This window comes from Narcine bancroftii, chromosome 8 (assembly GCF_036971445.1).
Source record: "Narcine bancroftii isolate sNarBan1 chromosome 8, sNarBan1.hap1, whole genome shotgun sequence".
Lineage (NCBI taxonomy): Eukaryota > Metazoa > Chordata > Chondrichthyes > Torpediniformes > Narcinidae > Narcine > Narcine bancroftii.
Window position 1 is genome coordinate 141858459 of NC_091476.1, and position 17098 is coordinate 141875556.

Genomic DNA, 17098 nt, shown 5'->3' on the forward strand with positions numbered 1-17098 from the left:
TGGATAATCCCTGCATTGTATAAGATAATTTAGATTCAAGATTCACAAAAATCTTTTCAATTGGAAGAGATTTTGGCTCAACAGATTCCTGCTTCTTCTGCATAACCAAAGGATCTTCTGTTCCTTCCTTCATTCTGGTTGCTTTCCTTGTAGTATGACTGCGTGTGGAAACCCCAGCCACAGTCTCTCCAGCAATGACTGGAGAACGCTGGCCGGGGTTTTCCCCAGTCCATAATGTATTAAGTTCTCCCAGTACATCAAGTTGTATAGGTTCTTCTATACATAGAGTGCAGCACCACCTCTACAGTTGACAAATGCCTTTGAGTAACTCTTTGTTCTAAAGGCTGTTTGGCGCCCTCTTTAGGGGGCCGATGTAACATAGAGCTCTACATCCGAACACTGTACCTCTCCCCTGGGATCCATTTCACGCTGAGTCCCGGTGTCTTTCCTGTAGGTAGGCTCCAAAACTTGATCTTTTGGAAAATGTAGTTTTTTGATAATCTGTTGTCGTTTTTTTTGCTCTTTTCCACCAATTGTACCATCATAAGTTAAATTAACAGCACTGAAATTATCTAAACTTTTGAAGAATTTTAACGGGCATTTCTAGACAAAACAATAAGATAGAGTCAGGAGAGAACTGAAAGGCACGTCTGATCCTTACGCCATCTTGCCACGCCCCCCGAACCACTTAACTAGCTGATTGATATCTCTTCTATACTCTTCCTCAGTTCCTTCCATGATTCTGCCAACATCCATGGTGACATCGGCAAATTTGTCAATGGCATTTAAATTGTGCTGTTGCACAGTCATGGGTGTAGAGTGAGTGGGATAAGCACACATCCTTGAGGTGCGCTTCTGTTTATTGTCAATGAGGAGGAGACATTGTTATTGATCGGCACAGATTGTGGTCTCTGATGAGGAAGGATCCAGTTGTAGAGGGAGATGCAGAGGCCTAGGTTTTGTAGCTCGCTGACCAACATTGAGATGTTGATTGTGTTGAAAGCTGAGCTTTAGTTGATGAAGAGTAGCCTGATCTAGGATTGCTGTTGTCAAGGTTATCCAGGAGTGAGTGGAGAGCCAGTGAGATTGTATCTGCTGTGCACCTGGATAGGGAAGGGTTAATGGAATGTGGGTCAAAGGCAGGACCTGTGCAGGTAGACAACTTGGTTGGTTGGGCAAGTTGGTTCAGTATTTATGCAGTAGAACTCTATTAAAGGAAGGTCACTAAGGATATATGTAGAATGATGGGGTCTTGATCAGTTTTGTTGACTGATATAATCATTTCACAGTTAGAATTGTATACGTTGTCCATGGCATTGACAAGGGTCATGTAATTTTTAACAATAAATGTCATGTATTGCCAGCAATGTTTTTAGAAGTGCAAAATCCATGAGGCATCGTGGCCAATCCAAAAAGATTATAATTAAACCATCCAAGGACAGTGGAGAATTTGAAATGAATGTGATCACTCCTAGTTTTGTCGTGAATTGTTCCTGCAACTAGTGAGTGACCTCCTTGACATTGTTATCCTGCTCTTCCATTTCTACTCGACCCTTTTGTGCAATAGTTCTGCTGGCTGATGTGTTTTTGTTTCCAACATATCCAGTTTTCATTTTCAGTGGATCGTCTGCTGTTGCAACCCCGAGACTATTGTATTTTGATAGTAATTGGCTCATGTAACTTTTTCCAGTACTAGGTGTAGCCTAGAAACTTTTGAGGTATACCAAGCAATGGTTTTCCAACAGCAGGAAAATCAGCAGAATGTGAAATGTTCAAGTCGCCAAATAGATGAGTGGCCTCTCTAATTTTGTTTGAAAAATGTTCAGGTTAATCTTGAGCAACTTCCTCAAAGATCAGGAAATGTTCCTTGTGTTAGATCAGCCAAGGACATCCAATCTCTCTCCACCTATTCAAGCAAGAATGAACAGAGACAAGAGAATACACTTGAACATTTGAAAAAGACATTTATGATTTTTTTTCTTCTTCTCTGTTGAACTTGAACAATGTGAATAGTTATTTATAACATGGGTAGAACTTAGAACTTTGTTTGGAACTTGAGAGTTTCTGATTCTCAACTGGGCATGTGCTGATGTTAGAAATTCTGCCCAGCATTTCAGCACATTTCTGTTCACACTCTCAGGAGTGGGGCATGTAGAATAAAGGTTGTCTGTACCAAAGAACAGTTGGAGTTGTAGCTTCTGGTGTGGTGAAGGACAAAAGGCAGAAAGCAGCTGTTTTGATATTGTGAAACCAACTGCAAGTTTCTCAGTTTGGCTGAAAAATGAAAAAAACATTTTTCTTTGTCAAGGTAGTCTTGATTTTGTCCTACTTAGCTTCTGCGTTCTCTGAACAACGTGCTCTGTTCCCGTTGCTTTGAAAATCATAAACAATGTTCAGTTTATTAAAAATTGAGAGTACTTGTGAACAATTTTAACATTTATTGTCACGCTGTGGACTTGATTTCCTGGATAAACAAAATGCACAGTGTGTGTAGATGAAAGAAACAGACCTTCTCCGTAGCTCTTAGCCCACTGGGAAATGCTTTGTCAGCATTTTCTCTTTTCATTCTGTACTTGATTAGCTAGTGCAGAATGATTCTAAAAAAAATGTAAAGATTTGTTTTACGTTCAAGATCCATGTTTAGCAGTGCTTCTTAATCTTCTCCCACCCACAGACCACCTTCAGCATTCGTTTACTTCCCACGGACAACACATAAACCCATGGATCACCAGTAGGAGGGGTGCTGTGACTGATTCTTTTTAAAAAAAAATTGTTTTAGTTGGAAATTTGGAACCTCGTTTTACACACTAAGTGTTTATTTTATCGGCGACGCTTGTCTTTTCTACATCACTGAGGGACCATCTAAAACAAACCCAAGGTTTGCAGGGCTGCCTGAGGGTATGAGAGATGAGACTGTGCTCCTGGTGAGTGGCCAGATCATCATGGATTGGGAGTGTTCCTATCGCGTATAAAACTGTGCATCCTTCAGTTCAGACAGCAACCATGTGGGAGGTGAGAAATGAAAAGCATAACTGCGAGGAATGCTTGTCGACATGGTCAGAAAAGGTCGGCATCATCTGTGAAGTGAGGAAATGCAGTTGATGTTTCCAGTTAATGACCCCCCCCCCAACACTGAAGATGAGCACTTTTGAAGTCGCAGAGAAAGTGAGGAGGAGACAATAAAGGGGAAGGCGTGCGATTTAATGGAGTCTGGGGAGATGAAATGATAAAACTGATTGCTGTACATTGGGAAAGAGGAGAAATGGAAATAAAATCAACACAAAAAATTGGCAGAGCTGTGGACGCTGTAGAGGGCTATCAATTAATACAACTGGATATATATCAGTTACAGATATGGTAGAGAAATGACAGATAGAGTTTAATCTGGACAAGTTTGCTCCTGCGAAGCTCAATGTAATGCAAGTGTTTACAGTTAATGGCAGGGATCTGAAAAGCATTGATGTGTGGAGAAGTCTGTGGGTTCAGATCCATTGAAAGTGGCTATGGAAGAAGATCAAGTGGTAAAGAAGGCATCTGGTATGTGTGGCTTCATTGGGCGGGGCACTGAATAACAGTAAAGGAATTATTCTGCAGCTATTTAAAACTTTGGTCAGACCACACTTGGTATAGTGTGTTCAATTATGGTCGCCTCATACAGGAAAGATGTGGAGCCTTTGGAAAAGGTGCAGAGAAGATTTACCAGGATGTTGCATGGATTAAAGGGGATGAATTATGGAGAGAGATTGGACACACCTGGGTTGTTTTCTCTGTGGCATCAGAGGCTCAGGGGAGCTCTGCGAGGCACTGACTGCGAAGGTGGTAGAATTTCTCACCCCCCCCCCCCACCCCTGGCCTGGGTAAAAATGTCAAATACATGTTTATGGTGGAAGAGGGGGGAGATTCAACAAGATACATGGGGCAGAATTTTCACACAGAATGGGAGGAGAAGCAGGGACAATTGTAATATCTCAGACACTTCTCAGTAGACACATGAACAACACTGACAGACACCTATTATGTGCAAGCAGCAGACTTTTAGTTAAACTTGGAGATCACGATCGGCACAGACAAATGGGTTGAAGGGCCTGTTCCTGTGCTGGTCTGCTCTGCATTCTGAATGTTTACCAAGAGAAGCAACAAATAAGAACAGAACCTTCATTTAGAATTGTGGAAAGAGCTGGAAATCTGAAATAAAAAGCCTGAACATTGTGGTGATCTGATTTTGTGGCTGTCCACGTTGACTCTAGAAGGCTGGTGGGCATCCATTTGGAAGGAGAGGCACCAGTCCTCAAGCTTGTGATTAGCATGGTAGTAGCAGAGTGTGAGGTCTGGTTGGTCAGTTGGGGAATGAGGTGAACACCCATCAGGGAGGTGAATGGAAGCTCCGCACTGCTGTCATGGACTTCACCAGGTGTTCAGCAATCAGCTTTTGTAGCGTGAGGGAGACCGCATCATGAGCACTGCATACAGGATAGTAAACTGGAGGAAGTGCAAATGAATTGTTGCTTCACTTGAGTGTATGCTTAGTGCCCAGGATAGTGGGGAGGATGAAGTGAAAGGGAAACGTCTCACACAGTCGTAAAGTAGCACAGAACAGGCTATTCAGTGCAACTCACCCCTGACAACCAAGTGGGCATTCTGGGCTAGTCCAGAAATTCTATGTATTTGGTCCATATCCTTCTCACCTTACCACTTGGACTCACCTGCCCAAGTGCCTTTGTATGTAAAACTGTACCCCGTCCTATGTTTCCTGTGTCAGTTTGTTTCCGGTGTGTGCCACCATCTGTGTAACAAACTTACCCCTTTGGTCCTTCTTGAATCTCTCCCTCCCCACCCCGACACCCTCCCCCTCCCACCCCGACACGCTCCCCCCCCCCACACCCCTTTATCTTAAACATTCGTCCTCTAGTTTTAGAATCATATTAAATATCTTAAATCTGAGCGGGAAATCACTCTACATTGTAGGTGATGAGGGAATTGAACCAGAGTATCCTGGAGGGAATATTGCATGTAGAACGATGAAATGGACAAGGGAAAATGGGTCTGGTGGTGGCCTCGCATTGGTGGAAAGGAGCAGGTCTGCCAGCAGAGTAGTTTAGGTGAGAGAATTTGAAGGTTATGTTGGGTTGTTTTGCAGGGCCAGGGAGCCAAGGACAGGACATAGAACATACATAGAGCACCACATCTTTACAGCCCTTGATGATGTGCCAATCTATTTATTCCTACCAAAAAATACTAACCCCTTCCTTCCTCATAGCCCTTTAGTTTTATTTCATCCATGTACATGCCTAAGAGTTTCCTAAATGCCCCGATTGTTCCAGCCTCCACCATTACCCCTGCCAATGCATTCCAGGCACCCACGACTCTGTGTTTATATTTTAAAAATTATTTTACCTGATATCTCCCCTAAACTATCAACCCTTCACTTTGCACAGATGACCTCTGGTGTTTGCTACTTTTGCCCTGGGAAAAAGGTGCTGCTAGTCTACCTTATTTATACCTCTCAGAGTCTTGTAGACCTCACCCTTCGTTGCAAAGAGAAAAGCTTCATCTCTGCAAACTTTGCCACATAAGACTTATTTTCCAATCCAGGTAACATCCTGGTAAATCTTCTCTGCATACAGCTTCCACATCTTTCCTGCTATGAGGTGACTAGAGTGGGCTGCCATTGACACGGCTGAAGGCTAATTTGAGTTGCAGATCTGAGGAGGTTTTCCTGTCAATGGCACCATCTCCTAATACCAATGGCACAGGACACGGGTGTTCCTTTCAGCTTTGTTTGAACTTTGTGTGAATGGGTGAGCTGACTCAACAAAACAGATGCAAACACAGTCTGCGGGAGGAATTCAGCAGGTCGAGCAGCATCAGTGGGAGAGAAGGAATGGTCGATGCTTTGGATGGGAGCCCTTTATCGAGATTGAGAGAATAGAAAGGGAGATGTGCAAAACTGATTTCACAGCTTATTGACTACTCGGTCCCTGAAAGGAGCAACAAATCAACAGAGAAAAGTTTTGTTCTTGTTATCTGGTATCAGATGTCGTCTGCACCCTAATGTTTCTTCCTTTGGTTTGGTTTTATCAAGTTACACTTTTAGAGTATGCAAATCATTCAACTGACAGTAAACTACCTTTATTTCAGGTAGACATTACAGATCTGGCGGTTCTGTCTATTTATTTATTTATTTATAAAAGTAGACGAGTTCTGATATTTCATCCAGTTTTTCATCTTCTATCAGAATGCGCTGAGTCTGAGTGGTAAGGCTTTGGCTCAAGAGGGTTCAGCGAGTCAAGGGTGAGGTAGTGGTGCAGGATTGAAGTAAGTAAGGGCCACCTAATTTGAGGAACAAAAAGGATTCACCAGGTAGGCAGATTTTATTTATCTTGGATATTTTTTTCTCCGGTCATAGACAGTGGGAATGGCAACCTCGGCAGGGGAATACTTCTCTTGTAGAATGTGGGTAGTCTGGGAAGCCAGCAGTATCCTTGACGACTTCATCTGTGAGAAGTGCATCCGGCAAGACAGAGTAAATGGGCTTTTCCACTGAGGGTAGGTGAGATACAAACCAGAAAATATGGGTTAAGAGTGAAAGGGGAAAAGTTTAGGGGGAGCATGAGGGGGGAATTTCTCCACACAGAGAGTGGTGGGAGTGTGGAATGAGCTGCCAGCTGAGGTGGTGAATCTGGGCTAAATGTTAACATTTAAGAAGAATTTGGAAAGGTACATGGATGGGAGGGGTATGGAGGGCTATGGGCTGGGAGAAGGTCAGTGGGACTAGGCAGAAAAATGGTTCGACACAGACTAGAAGAGCCAAAGAGGCCTGTTTCTGTGCTGAAATGTTCGATGGTTCTGTCAGCATGAACTCTTACCTGGTACTTTTTTTTGTTGGGTATGAGAGCTTACCGTACACAAATTAGCTACTCATTTTCTGACATCATGAAATTGATGACAAATCCGAGATAATTCACATGTTGTACAGCACTTTGGGATGTCCTAAAGCTTCAAAATACAGGAGAAAAGGAAGCTCCTTTACAAATGATCAGGAAAAGATTATTCTATTTGGATGTTGTTGAGTCATTCTCATGATTCATAAAATGCGTTGTGGCAGGACGGTGTGCCTGGCTTCCAAAGGCAACTGGGCAGAATTTCAGAAGCAAATTGAAGCAGATAGCAGCCATGGCATATTGTGTTTGATGCTGGTGATCTGCAGAAGGACTCTCTGGCTCACTGTGTCTTCTAAACCAAACTGGGGCTTATTGTTTGCATTTCTTAATCTTGAAGTGTGTACCTCACTGATAACAGCTCCCAGGCACATTCTGTGAGGGACTGACAGTTACTGTTCCTAGCCTGGAGAACCTAGACCCAGGGGTGACTGGAAAGCATGTTTACTTAGGACTGCAATACAGATGAATTTCTTTACCTGTTCTCTACCCCAGAAGGCTGTCAATCATGAGTTGAAAAAAATCCAAGCTTGAGGTTGGTGGATTTGGGGATGTAGTTGAAGTAGAGGTTGAGGGGTAGATCGCTTGTCTTCTGTCTGTGTAATAACCCTAGGAAAATGACAGGAAAAATTGGGCACTTTCCTCCTTAAACATTTTCCCTGCATTGCTGTGTTTTCACATGGTTCAAATTAAATGAGGTGTGGACTTGCAGTGTCAGCAGTATTTTAGAGCGGAGACAATCTGTCCTGCTTTCTTCTTCCTGAAAGGAATTGATAACTGAGCAAAGGTGATCTATTGTTGGCTCCTGCCCTAAGGAACAGAAGAAGCCTGTGTTAAGCAGATGTGCTTGTATTCTTATTATTACTCGGTGGAGTCATTTAAATTCATGTTCAAACTGTGGTTTTCTTTTATATTGCATAAAAAATAATTGTAACAATTTGACTGGTATCAAAGGCAGATCTGACGTTCTTTGTTGGAATAATCTAAGATGTTCTGAAAAAATATACAGTAAAACCCTTGTCATTCGGAATTCAAACAAACGGCAAAAAAATCACAGAAAAGAAATGGGTTAAAAAAATGTTTAAAATTGGCACGCCTCACCATTAGTTCGCCAATCAAGCGACACACAATCTCAAGCAACCAGAAAATTCACTTCTCCGCCATCTACTAATCCCCATTGGTGCTTGATACCAGGGGTTTTGCTGAACCAACTGAATGATCAAAATAACTTTTTCCATTAGATTTCCCCGTGTGCAACAATAGGTCAGGAACGGTTTAATGTTGGTGCGGTGACTCTGTCTATCAGATCTCCACAGAGCGGAGAAACCTTGATCGGGGCCACCATGAAGACAAAATATTAATTTTCATTGCAACAAGGAAGATGAATTAAAAGTTGAAAAGAATAAATTCTCCTGTTTGGAGGATCTTACATTAGCTTTCTTGGGAGGTTACTTGGCTCCCAGAACTGGCAAATCTATAGAATTTTCTGCCCATGGAAGCAGTGGAGGTTACCTCAGTAAATATATTTAAGACAAGGTTGAATAGGTATTTACATAGTAGGGAAATTAAGGGATATGGGGGAAAGGCAGGTGGGTGGAGATGAGCCTACCATCAGATCAGCCATGATCTCATTGAATGGCGGAGTAAGCTCAATGGGCCGAATGGCTGACTCCTGCTCCTAATTCTTATGTTCTTGTGTACAGTAAATTGTCCCCAGTGTACAGGTGAATGGTAGTCTGATGAACATGATAGGAATATGGGGGAGAATAACACAAATGGATTGGCCTGGACAGTGGACTGAAGAGTCTATTTGTGCATTGTGTGAATATATATCCACCCCTACCTCTCAAATCAATGCTTCCCCCAGGGCAGCCATGGGGCACAGTAGGTCATTGTGGCCATCAAGCTCAATGTGTCATCTAATCAAATAACCAGCAAGGATTGATCTCTGGATCACTCTTCTGTCCATCATTTTTCTCCCTCTCTTGTAATCTGATAATACAATGTCTCATCATGGAGTGTAGCACTATTTGAATGTCCTCCACACTCTGCTGGTAATGAAATGGCAATCCCCTAAGAAAAGACACCACCCAATCTAGCTGACCGCCATCTGATAGTCCGTCCCCCCCTTCCCTGCCCTGCCCCAATTCTGGACCATCCTATTGAAAGGGCCATTTTCAGCCTCTGTCCTCTGTGTGTTTTAGTGAGCTCACCAGTTCTTGTAAAAAGGCCCATCCTACACTAACTCTCCTTCAGGCATGAAATAATTTTTTTTTCATTCCTGGATCCAGGTACAAATATTATGGATGTGGCGAATAGAGATTCATGTATTAAGACTTTGTGTAAACTAACAACAGCTTGGGCTTATCAACCGTTTTTAATACGTAATGTTCACAAAAAGGAACAAAAAGGAATGTCAGGACAAGACAAAGCTGGGCTTCAAGGATTGTCATAATAGAGGGAGCAAGAGGCGGAGAGAGTTAGGGAGGCAATTAATCTTTTAAAAAATCTCGGACATACAGTGCAGTAACAGGCCCTTCCAACCCATGAGCCTGTGCCAACCAATTACACCCAATTGACCTACAACTTCTTGTATGTTTTGAAGGGTGGTAGGAAACCGAAGCCCCCAGAGGAACACCCCCTCCCCCGGGCCAGACATAGATAGAATGTACAAATTCCTTACAGACAAACTAGATTCAAACTTGGACACTGGTGCTGTAACAGTGTTGCACTAATCCTATGTTAACCATGCCATCCAAATTGTGTAGGGCCAGGCCAGCTGAAGGTTAGGATGGTGGTGCTAGAGCGATTAAGTTTGAGGATCATGGGGAGATGTGGGAGTTAGAGGGATGTAGAGGTTGTGCTGATGAACGGGTTTGATCTGCGCGGCACAGATGAGGTAGCGTCCACAGGTTAATTGACTGTTCCAAAATCTGATGGCAGAGTTGAAGAAACTGTTTTTGCAATGTTGAGTGTTCATCTTCAAGCTCCTGTGCCTCCTTCCTGACAGTAGCAGTGAGAAGAGGGCATGGCCTGGGTGATGAGGCCCCTTGATGATGAAGGCTGCTTTCTTGAGACACCGCCTTTTATAGATGTCCTTGATGGAGTGTCGACTGATACCCATCAGGCTATCAGGCTATAACTCCCTGTACTCCTCTAACCCTAACACAAACTACCCTAGGACCTTGAATAAATCTGTCTGCACAAGTGAAATGTCGTTTTTTGTTGCACCAATTGCAACAATGAATATTTATGCTTTTATATATATTATATTTTATTTCATGGCACTGAGCATTAATATAATTTGTGTGTGGCTGCAGCAAGAAAGAATTTTGGTGCATCTGTAGATTGTACTTGTTTTTGATAATAAACTCTCAAATGATGTCATATCCTGGAAGTGCAGACATAATGGCAGTGGGAGCACCTTCACCTGAAAGATGGCAGTGGTTCAGGAATTTTTTCAAAGAGCAGTTAGGGGAGGATATCAAATATTGGTCTTGTCAATTATGATAACATCCTGAGAGACAGTCGTGGATTAATGCAGCATGGAACAGGCCTTTCAGCTTTTCAGCCATTCTGGGCTAGTTCCATTTGCCTGCATTTGACCCATATCCTTTTAAGCCCTTACTGTCCATACATCTGCCCAAATGTCTTCTATGTTGAAATTGTGCCCACTTTTGTAGTTCTCTTTGACAGCTTGTTCCAGACATGGACTACCCTCTGAATTGAAAAGTTCTCCTAAGGTCCCTCTTGAACCCTGAACCCATGTGATTGATGTCTCGAATCAATCAACTTACGGGCAAGCTGGAGAGTGATTCTGAGCAGGCGTGACCTTAATGCTGTGAAGCTGAGGGTGAGGTCCTTGCTAGTTCTGCTCCCCCAGGTCTGTGTTTTAATACATCAGCAGCCTGGCTCCTGCTTGCTGGTGCCTTTCATTGGAATCATTGCACTGTGCGGTCAGAGCCATGGGATTCCCAGTGTAATGTTGGAAACAAAGTACACCTATGATCGATACACAAACATTGTGGAGAAACTAGACAGGTCACATAGCGTCCACAGGAAGTGAAGGGTAACCAACGTTTTGGGAAAAACACAGAAATGCTGGAGGAACTCAGGTATTCTTCATAGACATATTAATGACATTTCTTTGAAGGTTACCTTGAAGGCCTGAAATGTCAATACAGTATCTTTACCTCCTATGGATGCTGTGAGACCTGCTGAGTTCTTCCAGCATTTCTGTGTTTTTTCTACAATCACACCATCTGCAGACTTTTGTGTTTTGCGCCAATGTTTCAACCCTGGGTCCTTTGTCAGACATTCTTGTTTCATTCCCTCTAAGATGGCTGGAAAGGGTTAAAACTGGCTCTTTGGTGTTGAGACAGATGTCAGGTTCTTTTCAAGACCAATGGAATCCATTACATGGAACTCCCCAAAAATGACAGTTTATTTATAATCAATTCTGGGATAGCTGAGGAGATGTTATTTTGTCGCGCCAACAGTGAGTTAAGGACTCAATCCGTTGAAAATGATAGCATTTATGTCGCAAAGAACAAAGTCATTTTGTATGTACATGAAATCTTTTGACAACATAGTATTTCTTCCAGCTGTCTTGTCTAGAGGCTAAATGACTTGATTCCTATCTCTGACATGTATTTATCCAGTGCCTTTAATGTATAAAAATGTCCCAAAGGAGCATTATTTGCAAATTCGATACAGATGCACATAAGGTGCACAGATGCTCATCGAGGGCTCAGTAGTGGAGAGGGTCAAGAACTTCAAATTTCTGAGTGTCGTCGTCTCCAAGGATCTGTCCTGGATGCTTCATGTTGATACAATCATAAAGAAGACTCACCAACGGCTATACTTTGTAAGGTGTTTGAGGAGATTCAGTATGACACTGAAGACTCTCAAAAACTTCTACAGGTGTACTGTGGAGAGCATTCTGACTGGTTTCATCACTGTCTGGTATGGAGGTGCCAATGCTTAGGACAAGAAAAAAAATCTCCAGAGGGTTATTAATTTGGCCTGCAACATCACAGGCCCCAGACTTCACTCCACGAAGGGCATCTACAAGAGGAGGTGTCTTAAGAAAGAAGACTCTATCTTTAAGGATCCCCACAACCCAGGGCATACATCTGGGGAAAAAGGTACAGGAGCTTAAAGATGAGCACTCAGCAGTACAAGGTCTTCATCCCCACTGCCATCTGATTTCAGAATGGACAATGAATGAAAGACACTACCTTACTTTGACTTTTCGTGCACAATTATTTATTTATTGTTGTAAGGTCATTTATATGAATGTTTGCCCTATGATTCAACTGCAAAACAATAAATTTTGTGACTTGTTCATGACAATAAATTCTGATTCTGAACTTCTGATCCTAAGTATTTAGAGAAATGGGTTAAATTTGCGGGATGATAATCTGAAGGCCTGCAGGATCGAGCCAGTGAGGGATGAGTTCAAATCCTGTGATAGTATCAGGAGAATTAGAATCTTTACTATGACCAAGTAGACTGTTCATGCCTATATGGAAAATAATAGTCAGACCCATTCCCCACTTTATTCCCCTGAAGCTTCCTTGTAAAAACAAACTGCTGGAGAAATTCAGCAGGTCAAACAGCACACTTCATATAGCAGAGATAAGATACATAACCAAAATTTTGGGCTAGAACCCTTCATCAGGGTATGAGCAAAATGTAGCCAGGCGCTTGGCTCTTACTTCTATTTTGCTCATACCTTGATGAAGGGCTCAAGCTTGAATCATTGGTTATGTATCTTTATCTTTAGGGCCCACCTCACTGACAAAAGACAAAGGAGGCAAAACCCAACACCCAACCCCAACCAACCAATTTTCCCCTGCAACCGCTGCAACCGTGTCTGCCTGTCCCGCATTGGACTTGTCAGCCACAAACGAGCCTGCAGCTGACGTGGACATTTACCCCCTCCATAAATCTTCGTCCGCGAAGCCAAGCCAAAGAAAAAAGAAATATAGTACACTGTTTAACCTGCTGAATTCCACCAGCATTGAGTTTTTACTATAATCATGGTGTCTTCAGGCATTCATGTTTTACTCAATTGAAGTTTCCTTTCTTTTGATGAATTTTGGATTCAAATTTGATGAATAGCTAGTCTGGGTAATGGTAACCATGACATTTCTGGAGTGTTTACTGATGTAGTTCTGAAAAGGTGATCAGCCATCCTTGCCCAGTTTACTCTGTATGTGACTCCAGGCCCACCAATGAAACTGGCCTTTGAAATGTCCCTAATGAGACACCAGGATCCATCAGACAGCACCTCACAGAGCAGTTCATCGAAGCAGCCCACCATCACAAGAAAATGCTGACGTTGGAATCCAATGCACCTGGATACATTCGCTTCTCACTCCTCCCATTGGGCAGAGGTTCAAGAATGTGAAATTACACACAAATAGACTGAAAAACTTTTTTTTCTCTCTGCAGACATCAGGCTCCTGAATGAACCCCACCACAGTGCTCTTGTGCTGCCCTTGCTTTGTACTAATGGATCTTTTCCATCGTAATTGTGCTCTCTAATGATTCAATTTTATTTATCGTCTAATTCTTCCAGTACAACCTGATGAAACAGCATTTTTTCGGTCTACAGTATATAAATGTAAATGCACATTTGGACATTATACACATGCAATCAAGTACAGTACATGTATACATATATTTTAAAATAAATATTATTAGTAAATAGTAGAGTCTCAGAGGGTTTGTATGAGCAATTCATTAGTCATTCACCGTTCTCACTGCCCGTGGGAAGAAGCTGTTCCTTAGACTATGCCTTGTGTGTTGTTCAGCTGTATGAATATCAGACTGGACTTTCTGATTGCTCATGGAAGAACCCTTCTCACTGTACCAGATTAAATGTAGGGGGAAGGTGAATGACCAAAATGTGGTGTGAGGAAGTCCCATTTTTCTGTAGTGACTGGCTGGGGTGTGGATTTTATCGCCAGCAGGAAGTATGGGGATAGATTGTGGTGTTCAAAAGTGAGCTGGATCCAAAGTTGAGAAATATTTGCAGGGGCATGAGCATGGGATTGGACTGAAGTGGTCCAGAGCTGGTGAAAACTGACTACGCCAGATGTTCATCTCCTATGCTGTAGCCATTTTGTTCGTCTTCCCGGGGCAGTACTTTATTTTTGAACTGTTTGTGGGTGTAGTCACTAATTTCCCTCTGTGCAATGTACTGAGCTCTTGACTCTTTGATTGAGAGAGGGAGGTCCCAGTCCAACTGTGGGGGCAGTTCCTGCTTTAATTCCGGAACTCCATCCTTCCTCTGAAGACTCTGTCAAGGGATTTACTTCAGCATTTGTGAGAGCTGCTTGGATTTGGATGGGTAATCCAGTTGTTGGACAGATGTGGAGACAAAGAACGAGTACAGCAGACTCGACGTTGTGTATGGCCTGACTCTGAGCTGCACTGGTTGACACAATGCCTTGTGGAAGAGTACAAGGAACTATTGCTTGATTTCACTGGGACACGAGCCTTGATTTTGGTCGCTGCACTATTTGCTTAGTGTCTGGCCAGCAGCCATTTTGTTGAACACTTTCTTTTGCAGCTCACCTATTTTTCAGTGTGCACCTCTGTGTAGTCAAGGAAACTGATAAGTGCCTTGTGATTCTTGGCTTTGATTCAGCTTGAAAGGCTGGTCAAAGGCTGCCAACTTCACGTTTGAAGGATGTACAGACGGTCTAGGCTGACTTTACTCTGCGTTGCCTGGGCTTCTAACATGTCGATTGTTTCAAAGCCTTCATTTTCAAACATACGCTGAGATTGTACTCATTATTTTTTTAAAATAAGATCCTGTTTGTGCTTTATCTGTTTGATGTTGTAATCGTTTTTTTTAATTCACGAAAGAATTCTTCAGAATGCAGCTTTTATAAAGTAAGGAAGATTTAACACTGGAATGATTATCAACAGGGGACATAGTTAATGTGAAACAGGTAGCAGGAGCAGACTGTGTAGCACTAATTATCAGCAGAACCTGGGGACTGCAAGAGAAAGGCTCAAAGGTGAGGCCAAATTCATCGAGTAAGCATTTTGCACGCTAGGAATGTGCATTTAAATTGCTAAGAGTGGGTGCCTAAAAGTTTCAAAGGGCCTGTTCTGGAAAATTGCACTTCCCTTGAGCAGATTTTTAAATATACAGTATATCAGCCTGTCTCTTTGTGGCTGTATGAAATAGCAAACTGAAGTAGAGCATAATTAGCCAAGGTGTGGGGATTTCTGCACTGAGCAGACTCTAGTTTTGATCATATTTTGTGGCATGTTTGCCCAATACCTTTGGATTTGTTACACACTCCTCTGAGTACTGGGTCATTTTTATACCAATTTCCCTGCTCTTGGCTAAACCCTGTGAGAGTCTTTGCATGTGTCCAGTACTGAGAGTTCCAGCGTAGAATTTGAAAAATATACAGCCATACGATGCAGTTCTTAAATACCAGCCTGAGAGAGGATGCCCACTTCCAAAATGTTTTTTCGGTATTGAACTGAGGTTGTGATTCTGGTTGCTTTAAAGAATTATCAGGGGGCTGAAAGCCAGTTCCACCAGTTTTGACGGTGATGCTGTGAACATTACACAATGTAATGGTCTTTGTGTTCCAGTCCTTAAAACCATCACTCGATAAATTGTCCCTCCCAGCACTGTTCCAGTGGGTGGCTGCCGCAGTACCTCTGATTTACAATTGGCTCCTTCTGCTATCTCATGCAGTAATTTGGACCAGGGCCTCTCAAACCTTTTAGCTCACGGAACCCTTTTGGGGAGCATTTTGAAATTGTGGAACCTCCAATTGTCAATTACAGTTTAAAAGACCTGGTATATACACAAGCATAGTAAGAAAGTAAATAAACTTACCGTTCTCCAGGTTGAAATATTTTGTTGCCTCTAATCAATGGGATACCCTCTGACATCACAATGGGGGGAGGGGGAGGGGGGGGGGTTGGGGAGGAGGTCTCCGCTCAGTAGTTGGTCTGGGCGGGACTGACAGGAGACCAGTCCGCTGCTGATGTTACCTCCTCTGCCATGCCAGAATCGCCATCCCTTGAATGACAGGGAGGTGGGAGGGAGTCTCTCTTCCCACTGATGTCACATCCAGTGATGATTGGCTGTGTGCAGATGAGCAGGCCGCTGATTGACAGGGGAGGATGGGCACTGCCCCCACTGAACGCCACAATGGGGCTTTGCCCACTGATTGGCTGCGTAGGCGGGCTGCAGGGATGTCACAATTCTCCCTCATCCCCTCTCACCTGGGTAATTGGCCCAAGCGGCGATTGACAAATTGCTGGTGACATCAGCCACCATCCCTGGTTGGTGATTTGACAGATGAGGTGAGCGTGTGCACCCTCCCAACCCCGCCATCGAGCCGGTCCGCCCGCCAACGTCACAATGGGGCCGCAGTTCGGTATTTGGCTCCACAGACGGGCAGCAGATATGCCACAACCCACAAACCACCTGCTAATCATTGATGGACCGGCAGAGCCAGGGCACCAATTGGAGCAGGGTGTGGGGGGGGGATTCGAGTATTATGCAAATGAGCAGCCAAGGTGAGCATCAGTGGGGGTCGTGTGCGTCTCTCCCTCTTCCTCCCCGCCCCCCCTCACCGCCATCATCTTGTCTTTCACCCCAAACCCCAAAACAAATTGAATTAAAGAGAGAGGTAAAAACTAATCTAAAGAAAACCAGGTAGATTGTTATTACTCCCTATCATTTCTTGTGTGGAACCCCTGCGCCTTTCCATGGAACCCAGTTTGGACTATCACGTAAGCAGGAGATACAGGAAGGACCTTTACCCATTCTCATTGGAGATTTATAAAAAAATCCTAAGGGCTGTCAATTTTAAATATCCAACAAATTGGTGGAACTATTCAGTAAATTAGCTGGTAACTTCAGGGAGAGATTCAGAACTGGGTTCCTCACAACAGAAAATCATTATTTCTATGTTTGTCTTGAGAGCTGCCTGATACCTAAGCATATCCAGTAGTTAGAGAAACACAAAGCTGCAGATGCTGGGATCATAAGCTGACACAGAATTGCTGGGGCAGCATCTGTGGAAGGCAATAGACAATCGACATTCTGGCTGAAAACCCTCTGTCAGGAATACAGGAATAGCAATAACCAGCGATTGGGGCTGTACGTA

The 17098-nt window shown here is 43.2% G+C and overlaps 1 protein-coding gene and 1 long non-coding RNA gene across 9 annotated transcripts in view; one reads left to right on the forward strand and one right to left on the reverse strand.

Moving 5' to 3' along the window:
* ahdc1 (AT hook, DNA binding motif, containing 1) overlaps positions 1 to 17098 on the forward strand; it is a 207145-nt gene that overhangs the window by 26005 nt on the left and 164042 nt on the right. Inside the window, exon 1 of one of the 8 annotated variants that reach the window (XM_069895107.1) lies at positions 15942 to 16289. The exons of the other annotated variants lie outside the window; for them this stretch is intronic. The gene's annotated coding sequence lies outside the window, so the exon portion shown is untranslated. Of the gene's footprint in view, positions 1 to 15941; positions 16290 to 17098 lie in introns of those variants that run through there. 8 annotated transcript variants of the gene reach the window in all.
* LOC138741284 (uncharacterized) lies at positions 2419 to 16135 on the reverse strand. Its single transcript, XR_011343434.1, has 3 exons — positions 15817 to 16135; positions 7418 to 7547; positions 2419 to 2597 (listed from the first exon to the last, which is right to left on the reverse strand). It is a non-coding gene; the product is annotated as an uncharacterized lncRNA (long non-coding RNA).